Source organism: Dendrobates tinctorius, unplaced genomic scaffold (assembly GCF_039654945.1).
Source record: "Dendrobates tinctorius isolate UK_male_01 unplaced genomic scaffold, ASM3965494v1 ptg000184l, whole genome shotgun sequence".
NCBI classification, from domain to species: Eukaryota; Metazoa; Chordata; class Amphibia; order Anura; family Dendrobatidae; genus Dendrobates; species Dendrobates tinctorius.
Window position 1 is genome coordinate 2,486,718 of NW_027361851.1, and position 21,539 is coordinate 2,508,256.

General features: G+C 45.4%; 1 protein-coding gene across 3 annotated transcripts in view; it reads left to right on the forward strand.

Annotated features, from left to right (window-relative positions):
• Positions 1-890: 890 nt before the first annotated feature.
• LRRC18 (leucine rich repeat containing 18) overlaps positions 891-21,539 on the forward strand; it is a 96,946-nt gene continuing 76,297 nt past the window's right edge. For 2 of the 3 annotated variants that reach the window (XM_073552067.1, XM_073552068.1), the window contains exon 1: positions 891-1,001. The gene's annotated coding sequence lies outside the window, so the exon portion shown is untranslated. The remainder of the gene's footprint in view (positions 1,002-21,539) is intronic. The other variant, XM_073552069.1, reaches the window with a different exon arrangement.

The following is a 21,539-nucleotide window of genomic DNA, read 5'->3' on the forward strand; positions in this document are numbered from 1 at the left end:
GGTCCGTATGCTATGCGATGTTTTCTCGCATAGCACTCGTATGTATTCAACGCTAGTGTGAGTCCGGCCTATGGGCCCCGTCACACATGGCGACGCACCAGTGATCCCGACAACAATATGACCTTGTCAGGATCGCTGGTGTGTCGCTACATGATCGCTGGTGAGCTGCCAAACAGGCAGCTTCATCAGTGATCAGCACCAGCGACACGCGACGCATGTCACTTAGTTATCCACTGTGTTCCTTAGTTACCAGCGTGCTGGTGCAGGGAGTTGGTAACCAAGGTACACATCGGGTTTCTAAGCGGCGCGCGGCACTTAGAAACACGATGTTTACCTTGGATGCCAGCTCCCTGCACCAGCGCACTGGTAACTAAGGTACACATCGGGTTTCTAAGCGCTGCGCGCCACTTAGAAACCCAATCCTTACCTTAGTTACCAGCTCCAGCTCGCTGATCGCTGGTCTCCCACCTGCCACACACAGCGATGCGTGCTGGCCAGCGGGAGACCAGCGATCAAAACAATGTCCTGGCCATTCCAGGACGATCAGCGATACCCGGCAGGGGGGCCGGTCGCTGGTAAGTGTCACACACAGGGATCTCGCTGGTAAGATCGCTGTTGAGTCACAAAACTTGTGACTCAGCGGCGATCTCGCTAGCGAAATCGCTATATGTGACGGGGGCTTTACAGAGATATTCTTGCTCGAGACTTCTTATCTGGTAGATGTTTAGAGATGACTCAGATGTCCATTTCTACCAATAATTAACATAATATTAAGCCTGTACTTTATATAACAGGAAGAAATGATCAGATCACAGCAGTCACACTGGGGATTTCAGGCCCCTGCAGTTAGTCACACTGTGTGTGTTTCCTTTATTGCAGCCGCCACTTAACAACAATGTTTATAGCAACCATGTAACAGAAACAGCAAAGAAGCCAAAGAGTGCAAAGAAGTCTGACAGAGAAGGTGTCAGGACGCTCAGCCATACCCATCCTTCTATCAGGTACTTTTCTAGGGGGGAAATTCAGTGGTACATTATTATTGGGTTTCAGCTGCAACACTCGGAAGCGTACTTCGGGGCAGACAACTTTAAGAATACCTTTATATCTGGCAGATTTGTGGCAGTAATTTCTACAAATTAAAATCTTTTCCATAGAACTGAATATGATTGTATCTGGATTGTTACAAGCCTTACTCATATGTATGAAACAATCTTCTGCAACAGATCTGGAACATGTGAGGTTAATCTGTAACATTGGTAAGCTAGGCATAGTACAGTATTCTGTTAAGTATATATACATTTTGTATATATACTTATTACTGCCTAAAAGCAATGACAGATCAGAGATGTCAGAGAACTTTAAATGTATTTGAAAGTATAAATAATTAATTTTTCTTAGGATCATTTTAAAGGACCACTTACGTTTTGTGACTCATTTATATGTATCAAAAATAAGGGGGTAAAATTGTAAGTTCTAGCAGCAGTTGCAGGGTTCCCCCATAGAGTTCTTTTTTTATATATACATGCAGTTTTAGTTTCATTTTTTTTTTTCTTTACAAATGATATGGTTGGATACTACAGGAAGAAATATAAGTTTTTCCCTAATATTTCACTTTTACCCTTTTCTGATATTGAACATACTGGCACATCCTATTTGGAAACAGCCAGGGTCAATAACAGCATTAATACTGGCTTTTCAACCCTCTAAATCAGCATTTTTCAACTCCAGACTTCAAGGTCCCACCACAGTTCATGATAGAGGATATCTTAAGCTGGTTTCACACATCCTGATATTTCCAATACCGGAAAAAACAGTACTGGAGATATATGTGTCCGTGTGTTCATGCGTGTAATACTTGTGTCATACGTGTGGCAACCGTGTACCATGATTTCCTGTATTGTGCCTGATGCTTTATTAATAGGGATGAGAAAACCTGAACGGTAAAGTTTTTACTACTGTATATCCGGTTTCCTGTTTGGGTTCACCAATCTAATAAAGCTTATTGAAAGGCTGCAGCACAGCCAATCAACAAGCTTTTAGACTGTGGGCACTTACGGAGTCATTGGCATGACTGTGATCGGGCAGCAGCACCATATGACCAGGCCTGTATAAAGCCCGGATCAGGAGTGCAGCCACCATTCTGCTCTTATTACTGTAAGGATAGCACACAAGATGGAGTGAGGGACAGATTCTGCAACCTATATCTGTGGGAGTAGTGTATCAAAGGCCAATGTACTTTGCAACCCATATCTGTGAGAGTACTGTTCTAAAAGCTGCTCTGAGTACTATGCAACCCATATCTGTCGGAGTACTGTGCCCTGTTGTGTGTACTCTGCAACCTCGCCTGTTGGACTACTGTGCCTTAAGCGACTGTGTGTATTCTGCACTCCCCGCCTCTGTGAGTAATGTGCCTTCAAACTGCTATGTGTACTCTGCACCCCTGACTTGCGGAAATACTGTTCCATTAAGCAACTGTGTGCACTCTGCACCCCTCACCTGTAAGGAGTACTGTTGCTTTAAGCCGCTGTGTGTACTCTGCACCCCCCACCTGTGAAAGTACTGTTCCTTTAAGCCGCTGTGTGTACTCTGCACTTCCCTGCCTGTGGGAGCACTGTTCCCTTAAGCCTCTGTGTGTACTCTGCACTTCCCTACCTGTGGGAGTTCTGTTCCTTTAACCCCTTAGCGACTGCCGATACGCCTTTTAACGGCAGAAATTAAGGGTACTAAAACCACAGCGCCGCTAATTCACGGCGCTGTGGAGAAAGTGAATAGCGCCCCCCAGTGTCGGATTTTCTCTGGGGTCTCGGCTGCCGGGGGTAGCCGAGACCCCAGAGAACATGAATCGGTCGGTTTTTACCGACCCCGCTTTTGCGATCGCCGTTATTAACCCTATAACGGCGATCGCAAAAAAAAAAAACCCCGAGATTTTACATTTAATTTCTCTTTCCTCTGATGTGATTGCACATCAGAGGAGAGAGAAAGAGGGTCCCCGATCCCCCCGGTACCTCTCCGTGGTCCTCTGTCCCCTCCCGGTGGTCCTGCGACCCGCCGACGTCCTCTGGTGGGCGCCACCATCTTGGATCCGGGGAAAATGGCGGGCGCATGCGCAGTGCGCCCGCCGGGAATCTGCCGGCTCCGGCTGGCAGATTCCATTCATTCATTTTGATTACGATGATAAACTATCGTGATCAAAATAAACAAAATAGTACATAATCCCCCCCGTTTATCACCCCCTTAGTTAGGCCAACATAACGAAATAAAGAAAATATTTTTTTTTCAGTTTTCTATGAGGGTTAGGGTTAGGGCTAGGGCTAGGGCTATGGTTAGGGTTGGGCTAGGGTTAGGGTTGGTCTAGGGTTAGGGCTAGGGTTAGGGTTAGGTTTGGAAAGGGGTTAGGGCTAGGGCTAGTGCTAGGTTTAGGGCTCGGGTTAGGGCTAGGCTTAGAATTAGGGTTAGGGCGAACTAGGTTAGAATTAGGATTAGGGATTAGGGTTGGGATTAAGGTTAGGGGTGTGTTAGGGTTAGGGTTGGAGCAAGAATTGAGGGGTTTCCACTATTTACCAACTTTGGGGGTCTAAAAATTGGGTCTAAAAAATCACTTTTGTGGAAATAAAAAAGACATTATTTTCACGGCTGTGCATTTATAAACGTCTGTGAAGCGCTTGGGGGTTCAAAGTGCTCACCACACATCTAGATAAGTTCCTTAGGGGGTCTAATTTCCAAAATGGGGTCACTTGTGGGGGGTTTCCACTGTTTAGGCCCATCAGGGGCTCTGCAAAGGCAACATGAAACCCGCAGACCATTCCATCAAAGTCTGCATTCCAAAATGGCACTTCTTCCCTTCCGAGCTCTTCCATGCACCCAAACAGTGGTTCCCCCCACATATGGGGTATCGGCGTACTCAGGACAAATCGCACAACAACTGTAGGGGTATGATTTCTCCTGTTACCCTTGTAAAAATAAAAATTTAGGGGCGAAAAGATAATTTTTGTGGAAAAAAATGGATTTTTTATTTTCACAGCTCTACGTTATAAACTTCTGTGAAGCACTTGAAGGTTCAAAGTGCTCACCACACATCTAGATAAGTTCCTTAATGGGTCTAGTTTCCAAAATGGGGTCACTTGTTGGAGGTTTCCACTGTTTAGGCCCATCAGGGGCTCTGCAAACGCAACATGATGCCCGCAGACCATTCCATCAAAGTCTGCATTCCAAAATGGCACTCCTTCCCTTCCAAGCTCTCCCATGCGCCCAAACAGTGGTTCCCCCCCACATAAGGGGTATCAACGTACTCAGGACAAATCGCACAATAACTGTGGGGGTATGATTTCTCCTGTTACCCTTGTAAAAATAAAAATTTGGGGGTGAAAATATCATTTTTGTGGAAAAAAATGGATTTCTTATTTTTACGGCTCTACGTTATAAACTTCTGTGAAGCACTTGAAGGTTCAAAGTGCTCACCACACATCTAGATAAGTTCCTTAATGGGTCTTGTTTCCAAAATGGGGTCACTTGTTGGAGGTTTCCACTGTTTACACACATTAAAGGCTCTCCGAACGCAACATGGCATCCGATCTCAATTTCAGCCAATTCTGCATTGAAAAAGTCAAACGGCGCTCCATCCCTTGCGAGCTCTGCCGTGTGCAGAAAAAGTGGTTTACCCCCACATATGGGGTATCGGCGTATTCAGGAGAAATTGTACAATAAATTTTGTAGTTGATTTTCTCTTTTAACACTTGTGAAAATAGAAAAAATTGGTTCTGAAGTAAATTTTTTGCAAAAAAAAGTTAAATTTTTAATTTTTTCCTTCCACATTGCTTTAGTTCCTGTGAAGCACTTAAAGGGTTAATAAACTTCTTGAATGTGGTTTTGAGCACCTTGAGGGGTCTAGCTTTTAGAATGGTGCCACTTTTTGGTATTTTCTGTCATTTACACCCCTCAAAATGACTTTAAATATGATGTGGTCCCTAAAAAAAATGATTTTGTAGTAAAAATGAGAAATCGCTGGTCAACTTTTAACCCTTATAACTTCCTAACAAAAAAAATTTTGCTTCCAAACTTGTGGTGATGTAAAGTAGACATGTGGGAAATGTTATTTATTAAGAAATTTTTATGACACATCTCTCTGATTTAAGGGCATAAAAATTTAAAGTTTTAAAATTGCAAAAAACTCCTCATCTACACCACGTCCTCACCAATCACACATTAAGGCCGGGGTCACACTAGAGAGAAATACAGATGAGTGAGAGGCGGAAAAACCACGCATTGCACACAGACCAATGATTCTCTATGGGGCAGCTCCCATCAGCCGTATATTTCTCGTGCCAATTGCAGCATGCTGCGTTTGTCAGCGTATTCCGGCTGCAATACGCCAATGCAAGTCTATGGGTGCACAAAAACAACGCATTACACACGGACCACATGAGTGACTTTCGAGAAATTCGCACCCGGTGTCCTTTAGAAAAGCCGACAATTCAGTGCATGCTACAGTAAAATCACACTGACAGGTTTAATAAAGAAACGAAAGAATAGATATATACACATAGAATACATATATATATGTATATACACTCACTGGCCACTTTATTAGGTACACCATGCTAGTAACGGTTTGGACCCCCTTTTGCCTTCAGAACTGCCTCAATTCTTCGTGGCAGAGATTCAACAAGGTGCTGGAAGCATTCCTCAGAGATTTTGGACCATATTGACATGATGGCATCACACAGTTGGCGCAGATTTGTTGGCTGCACATCCCTGATGCGAATCTCCCGTTCCACCACATCCCAAAGATGCTCTATTGGATTGAGATCTGGTGACTGAGGAGGCCATTTGAGTACAGTGAACTCATTGTCATGTTCAAGAAACCAATCTGAGATGATTCGAGCTTTATGACATGGCGCATTATCCTGCTGAAAGTAGCCATCAGATGTTGGGTACATTGTGGTCATAAAGGGATGGACATGGTCAGCAACAATACTCAGGTAGGCTGTGGCGTTGCAACGATGCTCAATTGGTACCAAGGGGCCCAAAGAGTGCCAAAGAAAAAATTCCCCACACCATGACACCACCACCACCAGCCTGAACCGTTGATACAAGGCAGGATGGATCCATGCTTTCATGTTGTTTACGCCAAATTCTGACCCTACCATCCGAATGTCGCAGCAGAAATCGAGACTCATCAGACCAGGCAACGTTTTTCCAATCTTCTACTGTCCAATTTCGATGAGCTTGTGCAAATTGTAGCCTCCGTTTCCTGTTCTTAGCTGAGAGGAGTGGTACCCAGTGTGGTCTTCTGCTGCTGTAGCCCATCTGCCTCAAAGTTCGACGCACTGTGCGTTCAGAGATGCTCTTCTGCCTACCTTGGTTGTAACGGGTGGCAATTTGAGTCACTGTTGCCTTTCTATCAGCTCGAACCAGTCTGCCCATTCTCCTCTGACCTCTGGCATCAACAAGGCATTTCCGGCCACAGAACTGCCGCTCACTGGATTTTTTTTCTTTTTCGGACCATTCTCTGTAAACCCTAGAGATGGTTGTGCGTGAAAATCCCAGTAGATCAGCAGTTTCTGAAATACTCAGACCAGCCCTTCTGGCACCAACAATCATGCCACGTTCAAAGGCACTCAAATCACCTTTCTTCCCCATACTGATGCTCGGTTTGAACTGCAGGAGATTGTCTTGACCATGTCTACATGCCTAAATGCACTGAGTTGCCGCCATGTGATTGGCTGATTAGAAATTAAGTCTTAACACACAGTTGGACAGGTGTACCTAATAAAGTGGCCAGTGAGTGTATATATATATATATATATATATATATATATACATATACACATGTCATTGAGACACACACACATATATATATATATATTTATATTTAATAGAGTCCTACATAGCAGAATAGCCGGAAAGTCAATTGCCGGCTTATGTAAAATCATTCCCCAACCCGACATGAAATGAAACATGGTTTACATACAGTAAACTATTTAATTTCATGTATTTTTTTTATATGTCCCTGACTAATAATTAAATTAGGGTTTGTGTGTAAAATTTGGGATGTCTAGGTGTTAAATTAAGGGGTTAATTCTTTGGAAAACAATGCGTGGGCTCCCGCAAACAGAGAGGGAAAGCAGGTAAGTGAGGGCAGATTTTAATAGCCTTGAGAGAGACCATTGTTTTTTCCCCCGGCTACAAAAATCTGCCCCCAGACACCCCAGAAAAGGCACATCTATAAGATGCGTCTTTTCTGGCACTTATCCTCTCTATTCCCAATGCCCTGTAGCAGTGGCTAATGGGTTAATATTAATGGCTTAAGCCCCCGTTACACATAGCGATATCGCTAGCAATATCGCTGTAACATCACCGATTTTGTGACGTTATAGCGATATTGCTAGCGATATCGCTATGTCTGATGCTTACCTCCGACCGGCTTCCCCGCTGCTCATCGCTGATCGCGCGAGAAGGTCCTGGATCATTTCTCGTTGGGTGCTTCCTGCTGGGCTTCCTGTGGCGCCGACGAGCGACACGTGGAGGCGGGCGGAGGACGTCTGGATCGCCGCGTCTGACAGGTAAGTAGCGACCCCCGACCCCTGCGATGTCGCTGGTGAGATCTGCCTGTGTGGCAGCTCACTATCAACCACTTAGCGACGCAAAAGCGATCCATATCGTTGTCGGGATCACTGGTGTATCGCTAAGTGTAACAGTACCCTTAATGTCATCTTGCAATTGGAAGGTAACATTCAGCCAATTAAAAATGGAGAGGTGTCAATTAGACACTTATCCATTATTAACCCTAGACCCCTAGACTATTAAACGGTTAAAAAACACACACAGACATTAATTAAAAATTATTTTAGTGAAACAAAGACACCTAGATTTTGACAAGATTTATTGCTCTGGTAATAGAAAAATGAACCATTGACCTGTAACAAAAATAAAACAAAAAAGCAACCATATCCTTACCATGTAAACCACTGCCATAATGAATTATTTCATCTCAGCGCAGCCTCCCTGGCTGCCCTGAGATGAACTAATTACCATGGGAAAGTTTCTGCATTTTTTCCCACGCTCATCAGTTCACCTCAAGTCAGCCGGGGACTCCGCGCAGCCTCACTGACATCACTGCCTGACCTGATGTGAACTAATGAGCGTGGGAAAAAATGCAGAAACTTTCCCACAGTAATTAGTTCCTCTCAGGGCAGCCAGGGAGGCTGCGCAGAGATGAAATAAATCATTCTGGCATTGGTTTACTTGGGGCTGGTCGCATTAGCACCGGTCCCTGTGCAAACCATTTAACCCTTTCTGATGGATTGCAGTGGGGGACCTGACTGAGCAGCGGAGAGGTAAGGATATGGTTGCTTTTTTGTTTTATTTTTGTTACAGTTCGAATGTGTCTTTATTTCATTAAAATAATTTTTAATTAATGTCTGTGTGTGTTTTTTAACCATTTAATAGTCTAGTGTTGTGAGTTCATTTTCCCCTTCACCATTGAGGTCTGATGAACTCCCTCTTCTGGTGAAGGAAGGTAGTGAGGCTGATTACCAAGCACCTGGGCAGGATGATGATGACTGGGTGACGGGAATTGCTGACTGAATATAAGGCAGCCGACGCCCTTCTGCCTTGCTGGTGTTTCTCAGGGATTCTAGGAGACCAGTCTGATTCCTGCTCCTCAAAAGCTAAGTTTTCTGCTCTGCTTTTTGCATTTGTGTTTCGGTTTTGTTTTGCCTTGTTTTTCTGGATTTCTGCCATTCCCTGCTGGGGTGAGCTGAATTCCTTTTTGCTCTGTGAAAGAAAGAACATAGAGAGAAAGAAAGAGGGGAAAGAAAGAACAGAGCGAAAACAGATAGAAAGAAAGAACAGAAAGAGAGAGAAAAAAGGGGAAAGAAAGAAAGAAAGAAAGAGGGAAAAGAAAAAAGAAAGAAGAGAGAGAGAAAGAAAGAACCGAGAGAGAAAGAAAGAGGAGAAAGAAAGAACAGAGAGCGAAAGAAAGAGGGGACAGAAAAAAGAACAGAGGGAGAGCGAAAGAAAGAAGAGGGGAAAGAAAGGACAGAGAAAAAGAAAGAAAGAGGGGAAAGAAAACAGAGCGATAGATAGAAAGAAAGAGGGGAAGAAAGAACAGAGAGAGGGAAAGAGAAAAAAATGAAAGAAAGAACAGAGAGAAAAAAAGAGGGGAAATAAAGAACAGAGAGAAAGAAAGAGAGTAAAGAAAAAAAGAAAGAAAGAGGGGAAAGAAAGAACAGAGAGAGAGAAAGAAAGAAGTAAAGAAAGAGAACAGAGAGAAAGAAAGAGCGGAAAGAAAGAAAGGGGAAAGGAAGAACAGAAAGAGAAAGAAAGAACAGAGAGAGAAAGAAAAAGAGAGGGAAAGACAGAACAGAGAATGATAAAGAAACAGAGCGAAAGAAAGAACAGAGAAAGAAAGAAACAGAGAGAGAGAAAGAAAGAAATATTCTATAAAGATACTATAGCAGCCCGGCTCCCATTGTAATGCCCACCTGAGCCTCCCGATGCAGGAAATATCATGATCCGCTCACATGGCTGGCATCCCTGATTCCAAGGCGATCCTGCTGTTCGCGTTGTCGGAGGAGGACATGGTGATGGATCTGAAGCATTCCTGGTTCCGTCACAATCTCCTCATGAAATTCCATAATTTACGGTCAGCTTTCAGCACATCACTTCCAGTGGAGCGTCATGTGGGAGTTTTAAAGTGCTCCTCTGGGCTCCACTGTATACATCTGTGTACGTGGGAAAAGCCCACTTTGTATGCCTCGTACACACTTGGCTCCGCTCTGTACATCCAGTATACATATGGTTCCACTCCGTACACACACAGCTCCGCATACCACATACACACACGTGTTATGATTGAGTCACCGTAGGAGGCAAAAATAGAAATGCTAGCTAAGTCCAGAAAACCAGAGAAGTTGGCAGCTATCAGATTGCAGACCCCTGAACCTATCAACACAACTAGCAGTAGCCGTGGGGGGCTCCTACGATGCCCTAGGCCCCTCGATCACAGCCGGAGGACTACATAGCCTAAAGACAGAAAGGGAAATCTAAACTGCCCCAGAGCAGACCCCAAAGCAAAAGGCAGCCCCCCACATATAATGACGGTGAAGCAAGAAGAAAGAACAAAACACAGACAGAAAGATAGACTGAGCAAAGATGGGGCCCACGCTAGCTTAGATAGGAAAGGACAGGAAGGCTGCTGTCTGCAATCCGTGAAAAACCCTATGAAAATAAGAGCCAACCAACTGACAGTAAAAAAGGCCCTGAAGACGCTAGGCTTCAAAAAAGCTATGTCAGTACTCAGAAATATTCTGAAGACAGAGCAACAGGCAAAAGGAGATTCAGCTCACCCCAGCAGGGAATGGCAGAATCCAGAAAAGCAAGGAAAACAAAACACTAATGCAAAAAAACAAAGCAGAAATCTTAGCTTTAGATGAGCAGGAATCAGACAGGTTTCCTAGAAGTCCACAGAGAAATCACCCGCAGGCCAGAAGGGCATCGGCAGCCTTATAGCCAGTCATCATAATCAGCCCCAGGTGTTTGACAATCAGGCTCACTACCTTTCTTCACCAGAAGAGGGAGTTCCTCGGGCCTCAGTAGTGAAGGGGAAAATGAACTCACAACAACCCGGTCTCTCTGCAGGGTAACGTCGGGTCAAGGTATGCAGTCTCTCTGTGGGGCAAAGTCTCATCAAGGAGGGGAGTCAGCAGGCTTCCTGGCAGTGCAGTGACAGGCTTCTCGTACTCACTGACCACTGCCTGTGTCCACGGTCTCTCTGACTGCTGCGGCTGTAACCATTTCCTCTCTCCTCCTGCATCAGCGTCCACTCTCCTCTGGTCTCTGTGCTGCTCTGCAGAAAGCGCGCGCAGTTTTCCCGCTCACAGTCCTGCCCACTTCCTGTACCTGGCTTCAGTCCGGTCGCCCTAAAGCGTCCCCCAGTGAACCTAACGCCCTGCTCAATGGTTCCGGGCACGGAGCTGGGAAGGCAACTCCCCCTCGGCTCCTTCGGTGCTTCACCCCCTTACATTTCCCCTCTCTGTGAGCTCGACATTCCACGGGCGAGAGTTTCTGGAGTTCTTGCCAACAATCGTCAAGACCTCGTACAATTTGCTGCCAGATGAATTCATCCTGGTTGTAGCGTCTGGAGGGCACACCTGCTGTTGATCGTTCAGAACATCTCAGATCAGTGGAGGTTGTGGAATCAGCCACTGGAAAAGCAGAAGTTGGAGTTTCCTCGGGCACCAGCCATGTTTCCGTGTTTCCTTGAAGGGGTAGAGAGTCTCCCTCCTCTTCGTCTTCAGCAACGACCATTGGTTCAGCCACTGGGGGCGACGGTGCAGATGGCACCACTGGAGGGTCTCGAGACAAACAGGGATGCAGCATATTCTGATGTAGTGTACGAGTGGGGAGTTCTTCACCCGTTTCAGGTTGAACTTCATAGATGGGTCCCCGTCCACCGAGCTGTTGCTTCACCCTATATGGGCTCTTCTCCCACTCCAATATGCTGTTAGGGTGCTTCTCCCTTATTAAGACTCGGTTCTCTGGTCGTAGGGCTGTCCCCTTCTGGGGAGTGACTTGAGGGTGTTCCAATCCGCGGAGTCGGTTCTGCACAAGCCGTTGAATGGTTTGTAACCGGCAACGATGTTCGCGAACCCAGGAGTACACCACCTTCCACGGGTAGTCCTCCTCGGGCTCTAACGCCAATTCAGTCAGTCCCTTCCTGGGTCTGCAGAAGAACAGTGAATAGGGTGTGAATCCTGTGGTACTGTGTTTACAGTTATTGTATGCCCACACTAATTCGGATACAGACTCAGTCCAGCGTGCCTTCTGATCTTCTTCAAGCGTCCTCAGCATCTGGATCACTGTGCAGTTGAATCTGTCACAAGCTCCGTTCCCCTGTGGATGATAAGGGGTGGTCCGAGACTTATCGATTTTGTACAACTGATGCAACTCTTCCATCACCTTCCCAAGGAAGCAGGCTCCTTGATCAGAATGGAACACACTTGGGACACCCGTATACTTGAATGAAATGTTTACAGATAGCATGAGCCACAGCAAATTTGGAATAGTGGTCAATCATCACCAGGCATTGCACCTAGCCTTGATGTGCTGGGCCAATCGTCAAGTAGTCTATGGCCAGTAACTCTATGGGGGCAGAGGACCTCACTGTTTCTGTGTGGGCTCGCTGTTCCGTCAGCTTGACCAGTTCACAATTCCGGCACTGCTGACATACTCTCTCTGAAAGTATGGGACACTGAAAGTGGCAAGCAGTGAAGGACCTACGATCATGTGACCACAGGGGGCGGGGCTTAGCGTCCTGCTGGATATGAATGCAGGATTTCACTACAGGGATCCTCAGGTGAGACAAAAGGGGGTCATACACGGAGAGGGCGGCACGGTACCAGAGGGACAAGCAGAGAGTAGACAGAACGTAAGCAATGAGTCATACACGGAGATAGCAGCACAGTACAAGAGGGGCAATCAGAGAATAGTCAGGACATAGGCAATGAGTCAGAAACCAGAGAAGCAGATACACAGTACAGAATCAAAAGACAAACTCACAACAGGGGACAGAACCAGGCCAGAATCATATAAGCCAGCTAGAAGACAATCAGAAAGCACAAGCACACAGGAGTCACCACACTCGGCCAAAGGCAAAAGTTTAACTGACAGGGATTTGAGTTTCCCAGGGCTATAAGAAGCTCTCTTTGAACCAAAGAGAGGCCACAATAATTAACCCCAGGCATGCAGGTCAAAGCCTGCACTGGTCTCAAGACATTAACCCCTGATGTGCAGGTCAAAACCTGCACTGGGATCATGACACCAGATAATCGATTTGTGTTTGGAAGAGGTGGCACTTCTAGGGTTTCACCTTCAACCCGTATTTCTGTAGCCGACTTAGAACTTGTTCCAGTCTCTGGAGATGTTCTTCCACGGTGGGAGCAAAGATCATAGATGTCTGTCCAGCCTCTGTTTGAAGACTTCCATTGAAGGAGAACTCACCACTTCTCGTGGCAGCTTGTTCCACTCATTGATCACTCTAACTGTCAAAAAGTTTTTTCTAATATCTAATCTGTGTCTCCTCCCATTCAGTTTCATCCCATTGCTTCTAGTCTTTCCTTGTGCAAATGAGAATAAAGTTGATCCTTCTACATTGTGACAGCCCTTTAGATATTTGTAGACAGCTATTAAGTCTCCTCTCAGTCTTCTCTTTTGCAAACTAAACAATCCCAAATCCTGCAACCTTTCCTCATAAGACAGGGTTTGCAGACCGGTCACCATTCTGGTTGCTCTTTTCTGAACTTGCTCCAGTTTGTTGATGTCTTTTTTAAAATGTGGTGCCCAAAACTGGACACAATATTCCAGATGAGGTCTGACCAAAGAGGAGTAGAGGGAAATAATGACTTCACGTGATCTAGACTGTATGCTTCTGTTAATACATCCTAGAATTGCATTTGCCTTTTTTGCTGCTGCATCACACTGTTGACTCATATTCAGTCTGTGATCTATTAGTATACCCAAGTCTTTTTCACATGTGCTGTCACTTACCCCTATTCCTCCCATTCTGTATATGCTTTTTTAATTTTTATTGCCCAGATGTAGTACTTTGCATTTCTCCCTGTTAAAAACCATTCTGTTAGTTGTTGCCCACTTCTCCAGTTTATTTATATCTTTTTGAATCCTCTCTCTCTCTGCTCTAGTATTAGCTATCCCTCCTAGCTTTGTGTTATCAGCAAATTTAATCAGTTTACCCTCAATTCCTTCATCTAAATCGTTGATAAAGATGTTGAACAATACAGGGCCCAGGACAGAGCCCTGTGGTACCCCACTTGAGACATTCTTCCAACTGGATGTGCAGCCATTTACGACCACTCTCTGGGTCCGATCACTAAGCCAGTTATGAATCCACCTAACAATTGCCTTGTCCATTCCATACTTAGTCATTTTTTCAATAAGGATTGTATGAGATACTTTGTCAAATGCTTTGCTGAAGTCAAGATATACTATATCTACAGCATTTCCTTGATCCACCCAATCAGTGATTCCGTCATAGAAGGAAATTAAGTTAGTCTGACATGACTTATTAGTTACAAACCCATGCTGACTCTGTTTAATCACTTCATTCTTATCCAGGTACTGACATACATGTTGTTTAATTATTTGTTCAAAGATCTTTCCTGGTATAGAAGTCAGACTCACCGGCCTATAGTTGCCTGGGTCCACCTTCTTCCCCTTTTTGAAGATAGGAACAACATTTGCTCTTCTCCAGTCTTCTGGGACTTCTCCTGTTCTCCAAGAATTTTCAAAGGTTATGGAGAGGGGTTCAAAAATTTCTTCTGCTAGCTCCTTCAGTACTCTGGGGTGTAATTCATCTGGACCTGGAGACTTGAATTAATTTAGGTTAGCTAAGTGTTTCCTCACTATCTTTCTGTTTATAGATATCCTGGATTGTTCTGTTCCCTTAATAGGACAGTGAAGAACAGTTGGTGTTACATTTCCTTTCTGAGAGAAAACAGATGCAAAATAGGAATTTAAAAGTTCAGCCTTCTCAACATCCTGTCTTACCATTTCATCATTTTAATCCTGTAAAAATGATTAAAGATGATTAAATTGTCTAGGTAAATCAGGGTGGCTTCGAAGTTAAAGTCTCCTAGACACCGCTCCATGAGTCACTGAAATGCTCCCGGGGCATTGGCTCACCCAAAGGGCATGCGGTCGAACTCAAATAGTCCCATTGGAAGAAAGAAGGCTGTCCTGGCTCGGTCTTGTTCGGACATGGGTACTTGCCGGCACCCGCTGGCCAGGTCCAGTGTGGAAAAATACCGGGCATTTCCCAATGCCCACAGGGACTCCTCTATCCATTATAGTGGATTTGAATCTCATTTGCTCTACAATCTGTCGGCCTTCTTGTAGTACCTGGGATCTGGGGTGACCTCTGCCTTTACGGTCACCAACCATGGTTCTTCTGCCTTGGCAGTCAGCTGCACTGTTTCGGAGGGCACCAGCTCGTCTGGTACACCTAGGATGTGGGCAAATTCTGCTCTGGGAGCCAGTATCACGTCAGTCTCTCACTCAGCGCACGAGGACGGTGCCATTACGCACAGTGGCCAAGGTCAGTGCGACCAGTATTCCTTATGGCAATTGATCAGCGGGGCTAGGCTCCACCTGTACCTCCGCTCCTTCTAGTGAGACTTCTGCTCGCACAGGCAGGGGAAGCACGGTCTGTCCAGGGGGTAATACTCGATTCACAGAAGCAGGGAGGATGATTTTGCCTAGTTCTCTTCCGCTGCTGCATATTTCCCGGACCCGTGCTGCCTGAATCAGTTGTTGAAAGACCCTCTTCTGCGGAGTCTGGTCACTCCACTGTTGCAAGAATTGATCTGGGATCTCGTTGAGCAGTCTGTTTCCAAGGTCATTAAGCACGTTCATGCCCAGGGTTATGGTATGATCCCGAGCGGCTTCTCCACCTACCAACACTACTCCTTTTCTCCCCACATCTTTTCCACAGACTTCTATGTTCAGCCACACCACCCCTGCGACCAGGATGGGTAGGAGATTGGCTGCCATAAGTTTAATGACTGGGCCCCATTCAGGCCGCAGCGCCTCTGTGAAGTGTCTACGAAAAATTTTTTGGGCATGGAGGTCACTTGCAAATCGGTGTCTACCAGGCATCGCACAGCTCTCCCGTTGATTTCAGCTCAGACCAGGGGGCACATGGAAACAAGGCTGGTGGGACTATTTTCACTCCTCCTCTGCTCTTCACACTCCGGGCAGTGTCCCTCGTGCTCGGAGCCACCTAGTTTAACGGGAGCCGCGGGGATGGTCGGCTCCACTGGGGACAATACCGGGTGATAAGACCGGACTCTCTGCAAGTATAGCATGTGAGGGGATGTCTTCTTGGGGTAGCTGCATCTTCTCTTTGGGAACAGCTCCTTTTCCTCATATCAGTAGACCAGGCCTCTCTGCCTGGGTTCTCCTGGAAGTCGCCATTTCTTCGCGGAACTGACTGATCTCCATACTCAGGTCTTCTACCCATTGGGGGACTTTGTCTTCAGTGGTGGTTGCCTCCTTGCTCTGCATCTTTCCCACTGAATCTGTCACATCCTGTTTTTGCTCGTGCGTGCGCGCCTCACTACCTACTTCAGAGAAGGTCATGTCGGTCTTCACCCGCAGGCGCTCTCGCATAGCCTGCTTAATCATTCTGTCATGTAACCCCATCACCATCTGATCCCTGAGCACCACGTCTACTGACCCTACGCCTACCTGTTATGAATGGGTCACTGAGGAGAAAAAAGCAAAACAAGCTGTCACAGAAAACCAGAGAGGTTGGTAACTATGCAGATTGCAGATCCCTGATCCTAACCACACAACTAGCAGCAGCTGAGGAGCGTACCTACGATGATCCTAGACTCTTCGTCACAGCCGGAGAACTGCATAAGCCTGAAGCAAGAAAAGGGGAAAACTAACTGCCCCAGAGCAGACCCCAAAGGAAAGATAGCCCCCACAAATGTATTGACGGTGAAACAAGATGAAAGCACAAACAGGCAGGAAAATAGGCTGAGCAAACGATGGGGCCCAAATTAACTAGAAAGGATAGGAAAGGAAAGACACTGTCTGCAATCTGCAAAAAACCCTACAAAAATAATGTCCAACACTTCTGATAGCAAAATTAACCCTGAAGTCACTAGACTTCTCCCACTATATCAGCACTCTGAAATATTCTGAGACAGAGCAAAAGAGGCCAATCTAATAAAGGACAAAAAAGCTAATTGGCAAATACAGGTAAATAAGAGTGGGAATTCAGCACAGCCCCAGCCGGGGCTGGCTGACCACACAAAAAACTGAATAGACCAACAAAATTAAGTGTGAACATTAGCAGAAAAACTTAGCTTTAGATGACTGGAGCAGAGCTGAAAACCAAGACTTGACAAGCCAGAAGGAATCACCAGGACCAGAATAGGGAGTCGGCTGTCTTAAATCCAGTCTGAGATTCCTGAGGTCCAATCGTCATCCTCATTATCAGGTGGCAGATCTCTACTGATTAAATCAGCCTCACTACCTCCTGTTACCACCAGAGGGAGCCAGGCAGGAGAACTCACAACTGGTGGACCAGAAAATGAACTCACAACAGTACTCCCCCATTGAGGAGGGGTCACCGAACCCTCATCCACGCCACCAGCCCGATCTGGATGGGCCTGGTGAAAAGCACGAACCAATCTATTGGCATGAATATCAGAGGCAGAGACCCAAGAATTATCCTCCTGGCCATAACCCTTCCATTTGACCAAATACTGGAGTCTCCATCTAACCAAACGAGAATCCAATATTTTCTCTACCTCATATTCCACATTGTCTTCAACCAACACAGGGTCAGGAGGTGCTGCCATAGGCACCACTGGCTCAACAAACCTCTTCAACAGAGATTTGTGAAATACGTTATGGATCTTGAACGCAACTAGAATAGCTAATCGAAAAGAAACAGGATTAAGAATCTCCAAAATCTTATAAGGTCCAATAAATCTTGGCTTAAATTTTGGAGATGCAACCTTCATAGGAATATTCTTAGACGACAACCAAACCATATCACCCACTTTAAACTGGGGACCAATGGTCCTATGCCAGTTGGAAAATCGCTGGGCCTTTTCCTGAGAGAGTGACAACTTATCCACCACTTGGTCCCATATCTGCTGCATTCTCTCAACCACAGTGTCCACACCTGGGCAGGATGAAGATTCCACTTGCCCTGAAGAGAATCGAGGATGAAACCCAAAATTACAGAAAAAGGGTGACATCAAAGTGGCAGAACTAGCTCTATTGTTCAGTGCGAATTCGGCCAAGGGCAAAAATGAGACCCAATCATCCTGATCAGCAGATATAAAACATCTCAAATAAGACTCCAAAGTCTGGTTTGTTCTCTCAGTCTGTCCATTGGTCTGGGGATGAAACGCGGAGGAGAAGGATAACTGAATTCCCAGATTGGAACAAAAGGCTTTCCAGAATCTGGAAACAAACTGGACTCCTCTGTCGGACACAATGTTCTCAGGAATCCCATGTAACCGAATCACCTGTTGTAAAAACAAGGGCACCAACTCAGCGGAAGATGGCAACTTCGGGAGTGGTACAAGATGGACCATCTTCGAAAATCTATCACAAATTACCCAGATAATAGTCATCCTCTGAGAGACAGGAAGATCAGAAATAAAATCCATTGAGATATGGGTTAGGGATGGGTGAATCTACTCGTTAGGACTCGTTACTCTGCGAGTAGTAGGGGACTCGCAGGAGTCGGTACTCTGCGAGTTTCCAAGCGATTACTCGCACAGTAACGAGTCCAATACAAATCAATGGCAATCCTAGTCTTTTCAGAGTTTAATACAAGCAATCCTAGTTTCTTAGCGATTTTGTGTCCCCCTGCTGACACAAAATCGCTAAGAAACTAGAATTGCTTGTATTAAACTCTGAAAAAAAAAAAATAGGAGTCTTAGCGATTTTGTGTCCCCCTGCTGACACAAAATCGCTAAGAAACTAGAATTGCTTGTATTAAACTCTGAAAAAAAAAAATAGGAGTCATAGGCCTCTCTCTCTCTCTCTCTCTCTCTCTCTCCAGCACAGGAATTGCTGCAATACTCGCATCCCCATTGATTAACATTGGACTCGCTAGACTTGCAACGAATAGCGAGTTTCCGACTCGGACTCGTTACAGTCTAGCGATTCCGAGTATTTCAGGATTCGCCCATCCCTAATATGGGTCCATGGCCTCTTGGGCACCAGCAGGGGCATCAGCAACCCACTAGAACAAGAACAGGGTTTAGACTGAGAACAAGTCCCACAGGACTGTACAAAATTCCTGATGTCACGAGATAACGCAGGCCACCAAAAAGACCGATTCACCAAATCTCTGGTACCACAAATACCTGGATGACCAGCCAATGCGGAGCAATGAATTTCAGACATCACTCTCTTTCTCCACTGGTCAGGAACATACAATTTTCCCATAGGGCAACGTTCAGGTTTATCCTCCTGAAATTCCTCCAGGGCGCGTCTCAAATCGGGCAAAATGGCAGAAAGAACTACCCCCTCACCTAGGATGGCAGTAGGCTCGGTCACACTAAGGGAATCGGCAAAGAAACTCCTAGAAAGGGCGTCTGCCTTAACATTCTTAGTGCCCGGAAGAAAAGAGACCACAAAATTAAAACGCGTGAAAAACAAGGCCCATCTAGCCTGTCTAGGATTGAAGCGTTTGGCCGACTCCAGATAAATCAAATTCTTGTGATCGGTGAGGACCACAACTTGATGTCTAGCTCCCTCCAACCAATGTCTCCACTCCTCAAATGCCCATTTCATGGCCAACAATTCCCGATTCCCCACGTCATAGTTGCATTCAGATGGGGAGAACTTTCGAGAAAAGAAGGCACAGGGATTCATCTTAGAAGTCACAGGGTCTTTTTGGGACAAAACAGCTCCTGCACCAATCTCAGAAGCATCTACCTCCACCTGAAATGGAAGTGAGACGTCAGGTTGCCGTAAAACTGTAGCTGAAGTAAATCTCTGCTTAAGCTCCTGAAATGCTGAGACAGCCTCAGGAGACCAATTCAGCACATCAGCGCCCTTCTTGGTCAGATCAGTCAGTGGTTTGACAATACCAGAAAAATTACCTATAAATTTATGATAGAAATTAGCAAAACCCAAAAACTTCTGGAGGGCCTTCAAAGAAGTAGGCTGAACCCAATCATAAATGGCCTGTACCTTGGCCGGGTCCATTTCAATAGTCGATGGAGACTAGATAAATCCCAAAAATGAAATCCTCTGTACACCAAAGAGGCATTTCGATCCCTTAACAAACAGGGAATTATCCCTCAAAATCGGGAACACAGTCCGGACGTGTTCCACATGAGAATCCCAATCACTAGAAAAGATCAAAATATCATCCAGATAGATGATCAAAAACTTATCCACAGAGTCACGGAAAATATCATTCATAAAGGACTGGAAGACAGAAGGGGCATTAGTGAGCCGAAAAGGTATCACCAGGTACTCAAAATGTCCCTCCGGAGTATTAAACACCGTCTTCCATTCATCCCCGTGCTTGATGCGAATAAGATTATACCCCCCCAGAGGTCAAGCTTAGTAAACCAGCAGGCACTCTTAACTCTGGAGAATAAATCAGACATCAGAGGTAACGGGTACTGATATTTAACTGTCATCTTGTTAAGGGAACGATAATCAATACACGGTCTTAATGAACCATCTTTCCTGGCCACAAAAAAACCCCCAGCACCTAAAGGTGACGAGGATGGTCTAATATGACCCTTCCCCAACGACTCCTTAATATAGGATCGCATAGCATCATCTTCGGGTACTGATAAGTTGAAAAGCCGACCCTTAGGAAATTTACACCCAGGCATCAACTCAATTGCACAGTCATAACTCCTATGAGGAGGCAAAGACGCAGAATTGCTCTCACTAAATACATCAGAAAAATCGGCTAGATAATCAGGAATATCATGAGACTGAGGAGAGGTGGAGAAAACAGGAGCGTCTCTAAGAACACACTGACAACCCCAACTCACCACAGACCCAGATTTCCAATCCAATACTGGATTATGAGTTTGCAACCAAGGAAAACCCAGAACAATAGTATCATGCAAATTATGAAGCACCAAAATATTTCAATTTTCTTGGTTGCCTGGGGCAACTCGCATTGTCACCTGGGTCCAAAACTGAGGTTTATTCTCCGCCAAAGGATTAGCATCAATACCCCTCAAAGGAATAGGCGTCCGCAGAGGCGTCATGGAAAAACCACAACGTTTAGCAAAGTCCAAATCCATCAGATTCAACGCTGCTCCTGAATCCACAAAAGCCTTCGCGGAAAACGTGGATAAGGAGCAGATCAGTGTAATTGCCTAAAGAAACTTAGGTTGTACACTGCTCACAGCAAATGTGTGTGCAAAACGTTTCTCTCGTTCCTGACACTTTTCTTTTTTTTTTTAACAACTTTTCTGCTTTTGAGTACCCTAGAATCTGCTGTATGACTGGTGATTCTGTTATGAATGGGTCACCGAGGAGAAAAAAACAAAACAAGCTAAGTCACAGAAAGCCAGAGCGGTTGATAACTATGCAGATTGCAGATCCCTTATCCTAACCACACAACTAGCAGCAGCCATGGAGCGTACCTCCGATGATCCTAGATACTTCGTCACAGCTGGAAAACTACATAAGCCTGAAGCAAGAAAAGGGGAAAACTAACTGCCCCAGAGCAGACCCCAAAGGAAAGACAGCCCCCACACATGTATTGACGGTGAAACAAGATGAAAGCACAAACACAGGCAGGAAAATGGGGGCCCAAACTAACTAGAAAGGATAGGAAAGGAAAGACACTGTCTGCAATCTGCAAAAAAACCCTACAAAAATAATGTCCAACACTTCTGATAGCAAAATTAACCCTGAAGTCACTAGACTTCTCCCACTATATCAGCACTCTGAAATATTCTGAGACAGAGCAAAAGAGTCCAATCTAATAAGGGACAAAAGGAAAATTT